Source organism: Geospiza fortis, unplaced genomic scaffold (assembly GCF_000277835.1).
Source record: "Geospiza fortis unplaced genomic scaffold, GeoFor_1.0 scaffold403, whole genome shotgun sequence".
Taxonomy (NCBI): domain Eukaryota; kingdom Metazoa; phylum Chordata; class Aves; order Passeriformes; family Thraupidae; genus Geospiza; species Geospiza fortis.
In genome coordinates, this window is record NW_005054336.1 from 2,238,557 (window position 1) to 2,248,830 (window position 10,274).

General features: G+C 40.3%; 1 long non-coding RNA gene across 1 annotated transcript in view; it reads left to right on the plus strand.

The window, feature by feature from the left end:
- The window catches only part of LOC115947977, an 8,293-nt gene extending 4,850 nt beyond the window's left edge, over nt 1-3,443 (plus strand). The window contains exon 3 of the long non-coding RNA XR_004081831.1: nt 3,292-3,443. This is a non-coding gene — a long non-coding RNA (uncharacterized LOC115947977). The remainder of the gene's footprint in view (nt 1-3,291) is intronic.
- Nucleotides 3,444-10,274: the final 6,831 nt, after the last annotated feature.

Genomic DNA, 10,274 nt, shown 5'->3' on the forward strand with positions numbered 1-10,274 from the left:
GCTCTGGGAGAGCTTCAGGCAGCTCGTTCTTTCTGGAATTTCCGCAAACAGTCTCATCAGGGGGCTTAAATGACCTTATGAGAGGGATCCAGATCTTAAAGTAAATAAATCAGCTATGCTTTATCAGGGAAATAGGCAGGAGAATCCTCAGTGTCTCAGTTTCAGTTCCTTTGAGGAAGCCAGCCTCTTTGGAAAAGGGTCCAATGGCATGCAGAAGTCTATGCTAAATCAGGGCACGTTTTTTCCCCCTTGGTCTTTCTTTGGAAAATAGCAGCCAAATCAAAATCTTATATGGGGGAAAAATGTGAATGAGTATTCAGTTTGGGTAAGGGTAATAATAAAATATTTTTTGTTTCAATATTCTTGGAACTAAAAATTCCAGCGTGGGAAAGCTTTTTTTAAAACAAATTTTCAAGTACAGGCTTTAAAACTAAACTTAAAAAACCAAAACCAACTGAAAATAAAAGAAAATACTAGAGCCATATCAGAAATAACTGTTCTACATAATCCAGACAGAAAATTTCTCGGTCTGGATAAAACTTCTTGTCCATTCCTTCAGTATTATAGGGAATTTTTTTCAGAATAGAAACCAGACAATCTCTAAATACCACCAACTGTTCAAAACAAGCCCTTACATGCCGCTTACAGTAGGACCAGTGCCCTTGACCCTGTATTTACCAGCACAGGATTCAAGGGTTTAATGTGAGAATATATGTATATAATAAGAAAATAAACCAGTTAAATTATTAAAAGGTGACAAATCATTTGGTTTTGTTCAATCCGAGTGTCTTCATTAATGACCACAGAAACCAAAAAATATATTCCCTCTTTGGGTAAATTTTGGATATGACTGTATATTTTTCTTTTGTTATAGGAGATGCTGCATGTCATAGTTCCTCTGACGAGCAGAGTGTAATAAGCAACAGACACTGGGAAAATACTTCCTATCTGTTAGAAAAAGGTGACAGTTTTCAAATAGATGATACATGATTTAGTTTTGTTGGTGAGTTATGTACACTGGGTTTCACATTAAATCTATCACTGGATACACATTTATCATGGTAACGAGATCATCACTTAATAGAGCTGCAAATATTCCCTCTCAGGATATAGTGTGGTAAATATACATTTAAAAATAAAAATAAAAATAACCTCAATGAATCTTTAAGTGCATTATGTTCATTACAATATTAATTAAATAAGGAAATGAATAGCAATCGGAGAAAGCATGATAGATGAAGAAAGGAGCTGTAGCACAGAACAATGATCTGGGGAATATCTCTGATGTGGTGATTGTTTTCTTCCAGCATGCTCTTTAGTGTTGCCTTTACCCCAGAAAAGCTTTCAGATCCCAGCTGCTTCTATATCGATGAGTATGGGGAGCAGAACAAACTCTAGCTGTGAATGTTCGATCAATCTTTATATAGGTAAAATTGCCACTCTCCAGCTGATTTATGTAATGATTTTAGCTTGTGACAGGAAAGCCGTAACAGAAATCCACTCCTGTGCAATTAATTGTTTAAATCAGATACACATCCTTGCTGCACAGGATGCTTATGCCTAAATTTTGTAGGAGACAAGACTATATATCTTGAATAAATGACGGAGAAACTGGTTGAAGCTTACTTTCTGCTATCCAGGTGCCAGAGTTGCTTCTTGCCTTCTTCAAATGTAGTCTATTTAATCTCCTGTAGTGTAGGAAATTGTGTTCAAAATCTCTGTGATCCTCTCTCCCTACTAAGTTATGCAAGTAGTGACAAGTATACACTGTAAGTCTTGAGATTTTATCTTTAATGTGTGGCTACACACTGTTGATCAAGAGAGCCTGGTAGAAAAACATTATTTTCAGGTGTGAAAAACCGTCACCTTTATCAAATAATTTCTCTTGCATCTCTCCCAAGGCATTGTACCCTATTTAAACTTGGGAGGTTAAGTTTGTAGCATTCATTATGACTGAAAATTTAGTTCACACAATCATGATGTTCCCTTTATTAAGTGTTACTGTTAAGCAATATTAAAATAATGTGGTTGGCCTTTTGAAAGGTTCACAAGATATTTATTTCTTTGTCTTGTCTCTTAATTGCATCTGCTTTTTAAGATTCTGATATGCAAGCTAATGTTGCTGCTCTATGCCTTGTTTGCCACATATTATCTGATTTATCTATGAATATCTTACAATTTATAGACCTCTCATAAGGTCTCACAGCTCTGCCTGATGTGTATAATTGAAATGCTGATGGGTAATGTAAATCTCTTTTGACAGAGCTATGTCTTGAATCTTTGGTTGGCAGGTTTCCTTGAATCTCAAAACAAATCAAAATAAATTTTGGCAGATAGCCTGGCAGTTTTACTGTACTTAGAAAAATGCATTCTGTAAGAATCTTCACTCATGCCATTAAATGAATTATTAGATAGAATCACAACAAGTTTCAGAACCCATAGCAAAAGTTATTCCTGTATCCAGATACCCCTACTAAAAATGTCTCCCTCATCCTCTAATCCTCTCCCAATCTGATTCATTTTATTTAAAACCTTCAGCTCCTCTTCATCACTACCTCTTGACAAACAACCAATCTCCAGCCTTCAGAATAACTGGTTTTTTGTTAGTAATTTGCAATATCCACTGTCATGACCTGTAAAGCTCTGGAAAGGATATTGATCTAACCACGCTTTGTGCAAGCAGTGGGCCCAGAGTCCTGAAGGGGTCCTGCAGTTAAACTTTGGGGAAACCCCTCATTCAATCCCAAGTGCAGGACTCATGATGCACATAGTACATGTGTGTGATATGGAATGCTGTCCTACTGCCCAGTGCCACAGAGTGGGCAGCACTTCAGGGGCTTGGCAAGGAGCCAGGACTTTTACTAGAGAAAGGCAGGTTCCTGTGTATCTATGCAATCCTGCTAACCAGCAAAACTGATAGATAAAGAAATTTATCTCAGCGTCTGTCCAGAATGGGCTAAGTGAATGTGTGCTCAGAAATGTTGTTCCACCCTCTTGCTAGGGGTGAGTTAGCTCTGTACTGCCTCTCACTGTTGGCTGAAGCTATGGGGCCCGGTGCAGTCCTGAGTTATCATCAGACAGACATTTGTTACTTGTGCAAGATCACTTACTTGGTCTGAAAATCTGCCCACAACACCATGTTCATTGTACAAATTGCGCTGTTCTCTCCAACCAGCCAGGAAATAAGCTGGGCAGCAGTCCAAGCAGGCGCCATCACTCTGCTTTTGGGCAATAGCTTCTACATTTAGAAGGCAGTTGATTAAACATTGTTCCTTTTCTCTCTGCACGCAGGTCCTTTTCAAGACTGAGATATCAAGGCTCACATGTTCAGAGGACTTGACATCAGTAAGAGCTGCCACAGACCCTTGACAACAGACTAATCAAAATGAAAAAACCCAAACCTGTAGGATGAGAGAATCAGATCTTCCTATGGAAAAAGAGAAGGCCTCTAACATTGACTCCTCCACTCCACTGGCCACAAAGCCTATTCTGGATAGAGAAGTGGAGATGTTGCTGAGTTCTTTTAATAGAAGTGGGAGCATCAAAAGGTAACTTTTTTTTTTTTTAAGATTATCAAGTGCTTAGGGGAGAAGCAGACAGTCAGCAACATCAAAACCTGATGCAATTCTCCTGAAAGGCACTCTGATGTACTGGAAATGCCACATCTCCACTCCTGGGACCCAGTGTAATTATCTGGGGAAAACAGAGTGATTTCCTAACTATTGACTTCCCATAGGTCTAGGTCAATGTGGCCTGATGGTTTTCAGCAAAAGGCCCCCAGTAGTCTTTAAAAACTGACAAATTATAGAGCTGTTTGTTGCGGCTTGTGAGGCAGGAGGGTGTGGGACATCAGCTGCCATGGAAGGAAGGTGATGTTACAGGGAGTGGAAATAGACTCTCCTTTGCTTGCAGGACTTCTCTGCTGAGATATGACAGCTGTGGCAAAACCATTTACTGCCATCAAGAGGCAGCTATGAGAGAAGAATATGAAATATGCTGTTTCTCATCCAGTGTTTTCCAATGACCAATTTATTATTTTCACCCTGTCCAGCACTATGGAAGGGTGCATCAGGGATCTGCCTTTCTCTGCTCTGAATAACTTAAGTCAGACTGCAACATGTGAAATAATTGAGCTGACCAGAATTTACAGCTCTAGGTGGAGTTCCTTCTTTCTGTTGGGTTTGTGAGTCATGACAATAAGAGCATGATGCAAAATGTACATGTTCATTTCTTTATCATTTTTCATTTTCATGCTGTTTTATGACTCAGATCAGCTCTAGTATGGTCCAGCTGTCTTAGGCAAGGGTTTCTACAATGATTAGGTATCATCTTTAAAAATTAGAGCAACAGACAGATCATGTGAGCCATGCTCTTTCATTTTTCACTCCGATCTTCACATAGTAAGTCCCGCATGACTTTCAGAGAGGCCTGTCTTGTTTAATGTGGACTTTGTTGGGCTGTAATTTATTTTACTTAATTATTTATGGCTACATTATGTATATTAGCTGCACTTGTCTAAATAACAAGGGTTGCAATGGAAGACTGCCTGTTCAGCTGATTAATTCCTGTTACTTTCTGCATTTCTTAAGGTGATTTTGTGATGAGTTTAGATTGCTGTTTATTGTTCCTGGGCTTGTGTCTAGCAAGAGCACTCTGAGACGACCCAGAGTTAGAATAGGCACCAGCAGAACTTAAATGGACGCATAAGATTGGATCTGTTCTGCACTTAAAGATTATTTCAGACGGATAGGGAAGTGTTTAAGAATTGAATGAATAAAAGATCACTCCAAGCTAATTTTTTTTTTTTTAGTTAAGAGTGCATTTAAATCAAGAGCTCATTTTATTTCTTACAGTTTTGAGACTTTTTCTTTTTTTTTTTTTTTGATATTCTATATTTCATTCATGAAAGTAAGAGAGTGTACCACATAATAAATGGAAACTTACCCAGAAAATAAGAAATAGATTGAAAGATTGGTTTCTGGTCTGACACATTCTTTTGTCTGCTTTTTACTGCTTGCTAACAGCTTGCAGCCATGGTAAGCAGCTAGCAGACCAAATGCAGATTAACCATTTTAATATTTATTGATAGGAAAATACCCTGAGCACACTTTTAATATGGGTTCCTTGGACATAAGGGCATCAATGGCTCTATAAAATGTAAATAGATTCTTAATTACCTCAAGTGCCCCTTCTGCCCAAGTGGCTCTTTCACATGAAATACATCTCACTGGTAATGAGCCCAAATACTGCTAATGGACTGTCAAGGGCATATTGTGGAATCTTTTCTTCTTGGGTGCCACACTGGCAATGTGTAGGCTTTGCTGCTTCTGCAGTTCAGGGAAGATCTCAGGTTGGTTTTTTCCCACGGCGGGGGAGCTCCTCCTAAATGAGGATCACCACAGTCTGGGTCTGACTGTCTCTGTATTTCTTACAATCTGTTTTGGGCTCTTGATAAGAAAGAGACAAAGAGTAAGTCAATAAGAGCAGATGTGTTGTAGCTTTCAGGGTTTTCTTCCCAAAGGAAATATTTCCCCAGAAATTAATTTCATTTTTCTGCTCCCTATTTCTGTCTCAGGAACAAGCTCCACTCCTGCTTTTTAGCCTGTCTTAGGAGTATCATCTCACACTTCTCCATGGTTGGAGTTTCTTCATTCAGTTCTCACACTTTTAGGTGTATGTTACATCTTGAAAACTTCTAGTAGAAGAACTCAAACTCTGAGGAAGGAAATTGCTGGATTTGGCCTATGATGGGCATATAACAATGAAAGGAGCTGTAAGAGTGAGGAATGGAATTTCCAAATTTTTTTCAGAATAATGTGAGTCAGCTTATAGGCTGTAGAGTGAAAGATATATAATTTAATGGGCAGAGAAAATTTTGAGAGTTGTAGATGGAGAGAAATTGGCAAAAAAATTGGTCTACCCCACACTGCTATCCCACATTGACTTAGAAATGGTGTGCTGACATTTGAGAGTTGTGCATGTCTTTCTTGAAAACCTGTGTGAGGGCAGATGATATAAAGCTCTGAAACCAGCTGCATCTTGAGAGACAGATTCTGGCTTGGCACTGCTGTATTGCTGCCTGCAAAAATAAGCCATATGATTCTGGACTAAAGGAAGAATGGGTAATTGTAGACTTGGAATGCGAAGGAAGCGTCTGACTGAACAGTAATGTCTCTGGGACAGCCTCCAGCTGGGGTATCAAGGGCAAGCACAGTTAATGTGTTTAAGGTGCAGCTTCAGTTGTTTGAGAGGGATTGTATGAGGACCATAATGCTCACTCACACAGGAAGGGCTTTGTAGCCTTGTGTTTATTTGTAAAGCAGGCATACTGTACTACCAGTAGCTGTGGGAAGATGCAGTCCTTAGCTGCGGAAACTGCAACTGGTGCAACCTCACATAGGATGGAAATGTTGATGGGTAAGTGAAAACTGTGCATGCTTCTGCCAAGGGCTGGAGAGGAGCTGAAAATGTGAAGGTGTCTGGGCCTGGGTTCACTGCTTCTGACACATCTTAATGTCCTCTGCACACTATGTGCTTTATCAGAAGGATGCAGCTTTTAATTAAACAGTGCCTGTTTCTCCATTTTCATTCCTTGCCCAAAAATCAAGCTGCTGTGTGGAAAGTGGGCAAAGAGGGATAAATTAATATATCAGAGTGATTTGGTCAAGACTTTCTAAGCAGTTATTCTGATGCTTTCTCTCATCCTCCAGAAGAGAGGAGAAATCACTTTATCATGGGAAAAATCACTTTATTTAATCATAGTCTTACAATGACTTTTTTAATAGTGAGGATTATGTCGCCCTGTAGATTATGTTAGCCTAAACAGTGGCCTTGGGCTCCCTTGTTGTGGTCTCTTTTGTCTGCTGTAGTTTGTAGCTGTGCACAGCTTCTCCTGGGCTTCCTTGGATGTGACCAGGTCATGCTGCTGCAGCCATGGCACTGAATGTCCATGGATGACTGTGAGCATAGAAAAAATTGAAGGCAAAGAAAAAAGATGCAAGGAAGGAAAACCAGGAAAAACTGGGGCAGAAAGGCAACTGATGTAGAGAACTTGCTGAGTTCCTTTGGAGGAGACTGCATCCAGTCATGGAGAACATAAAGTATTTCAGAGAGAAAGTAGATTTGCTCTTTTTGTTCCTGTGTTATAATCAGATATGTATCTCATTTAATTTTCCCTCTTCTTCCTTTCTCTGCAGATATATAAACTTGGTAGTAGGAAGTTCATCATGCTTCACAAAATTAGCACATCTGTAATTTATATGCCTTTTAACTTCTAGTTACATTTCATAATAGAAGAGCTGAGGTTCCCAGCAAATCATTTATGGTACCAGAAAGCTGTGGGAGAAGATTGCTTACTTCCTAATTCAGTGTGACCCAAAGAAGTGAGAGAAATAACTCAGGGCTAAGTTGTTTCCTCTGGAGTGTTTTATACTGGAGTGGCCCACAGCAATAAGTGCTTAAGTGGCATAAGGGAATAGAGGAAGAGTATATAACCAGAGATGATATCTTTTCTAATAGCATTTTTAAGAATTAAAGAATATGACTTAGAAAATAGGATAACTGAAGCACAATGAGCTAGAAAAGGAGCTTTTTCATTAGGGGACAGACTAATGAAATACTAAAGTTCTCCGTCACGAGTTTTACTTAGGAATGACTTTTTTTTTTTTTCCCAAACCAGCCTCTTCCACACTTCCTATAAGTTCAGAAACAGTCCCTTTGTAATGTTTATGTCTACATAGAGTACTCTGAGTTTTGGGGTTTTTTTGAATAAGATAGTATAGCATGTAATGAGCATCTAGCAAAACCATATGGGTCAATTATCTCCCCTTGGATTATGAATCTTGCGAAAGCATAAAGCAGTTCTTCAAGGCTCTGTGTATCTGGTGGTGTCATGTAAAATACCTGGAGGAACATTTGTGTTGTTACACAAATTCATTTTCCTAAACATAGAGAAATTTCTATAACAATTTTGGAAATGTGCATTAACACATAGATTCATTGTTGTAGGAGCACTTGATCTGTTGATTTTACTTCCATGGTGGACTCTTTACAGTCTGTATCATTTCCACTCCACTTCACTGATGGTGGAAAAGCTTTTTTCATGGTTTATTTAGCAGAAAGTCATTTTGATTAGCAAGATGAGTAATACTTTACAGCTGTTTGCAATTACTGCATCTGTTCTATCAGTGGATTCAGATATTGGAGGCTATATTGACAGCAATGCAAAATGCAATAGAAATGGGTACAAGAGGGGACACACGGACACACATGCACACTTGGTGGGTCTAGTCATGTAAAGAGAAATCAAACAGCATGTTAGTCTCAAATCTGTGCCACAAACTCAGAGCTGGATTTAATACATTTGAAAAGCAGAATTTCTTGTTTACAAGTGTAGAAGTTTAGTAGAGGTTTTATCTCAGAAAAGTTGGTGTAAAAGCTGTGCACTAATTCTGTGCTGCTAAAATGTAGAAAAAATGTTGCCCTTCTCTCCAAAAAAACATCAAAGCTGGAGCCCATACAGATGGGAAAAGCAAAACGAAGTCTCTGAGAACACCTGGAGACTATGTACAGTCTCCGAACACAAAACTCCCTGCAATCTTAAAATATTTTTTAATGCTCCTGATTTCACTCTTCCAAATACACGGCTCTCTTCTGTGTTCTGTCTTCTAAGGAAGAGCTTGGTTTATTTCAAAACTTCTGGTAAGATCTTGTCTTATACTTTCCCAAGTAAGTCACTTTGTCATTCCATATTCCACACTGGGGGGAGTTTCTCACACTAAATAAGCAAAGTGGTACTATGTAAGGTAGATGAAATAAAACCCCTGTCAAGGTTTAGCACAGTGGAGTGTGACCTTTATTTACTTGAAAAAGGGAAATGTTTTTATGTCTGAGCCATTCTATGATTGCAAATAAGCTCAGAAATTATTACAGAAAAAAATTAATGGCTGACTGGTACTCCCACCTCACTGTTTTCTCACAGGCAACATAACATTTCTTCCCTGACTTTAGTGCTTGTATTTCTTTGCATTCCACAGGTTACTTTTAAGAAGGTTACATTTAGGTCCAAGACTCTTCAGCAACTCTTTGTAAGCAAATTTCCAGAGAGTAGTATGGTCGCACCCAGAGGGTCATGGTCAACAGCTCAGAGTCCTGATGGGCATCAGTGACAAGTGGTGTCCCTCAGGAGTCAGTACCAGGACCAGGGCTACTTAACATCTTCACTAATGACATAGACGGTGGGATTGAGTGTGCCCTCCAGGAGCCCACACATGACACCAAGCTGAGTGGTGCTGATGACACACCTGAAGGACAGGCTGACATCCAGAAGGACCTGGACAAGCTTGAGAGGTGGGTCCATGGGAATCTCACATGGTTTAACAAGAGCAAGTGGGAGGCACTGTACCAGCCCCTGGTGACAGCACAGGGTGGGGGATGGACAGAGAGAGCAGCCCTGCCCAGAAAGACTCAAGGATGCTGGTGGATGAGAGGCTGGACACGACCCAGCAAAGTGCACAGAACCCACCCCTGTCCTGGGCTGCATCCAGAGCACCGTGGGCAGCAGGTGAGGGGGGGATTCTGCCCCTCTGCTCTGGTGAGACCCCACCTGCAGCACCACTAGCAGCTCTGGGGTGCCCAGAACTGGGAGGACATGGACCTGTCAGAGTGAGTGCAGAGGAGGCCACCAAGATGGTTAGAGGGACCTCTCCTGCAAGGAAAGGCTGAGAGAATTGGGATTGTTCAGCCTGGAAAAGAGGTGGCTTTGCAGTGACCAATTCCAGCTTCCAGTACCTGATGGAGGCCTACAGGAAAGATGGAGAGGGACTTTTGCAAGAGCAGGTAGTGACAGGACAAGAGGAATGGTTTTAAACTGAAAGAGAACAGGCTTAGGTTAGATACTTGGAAGAGTCACCTGTGATTTCAGGAACAGTGTTCCTGCCTGACTGGATTTGTTGGTTACTACTTTAAGCAAAAATGAGGCATTGCTAGGTATTCTGAACTGGTGGGGTTTTATTGAGAGGTATAAGAACCATGAGACAAAAGAGAATGAAGAATATGCAGTTTGCCACTGGTGGTCAGTGGACACTTTGGCCTGGGTATGGCTGAGATGGTTTTGCCCTGAGAGGTGCTGGTCATGTGCAGCTGCCTCTCAGGTCAGCTGCCATCCCAAACTATCTTCCTCTTTCTCCAGACTGCCAGCACACTCACTCTCACCAAATGCTATTTGGGTGTATAAATGATGAATTTATTTCCATTAGAGACCCTGAGGAAAAAAC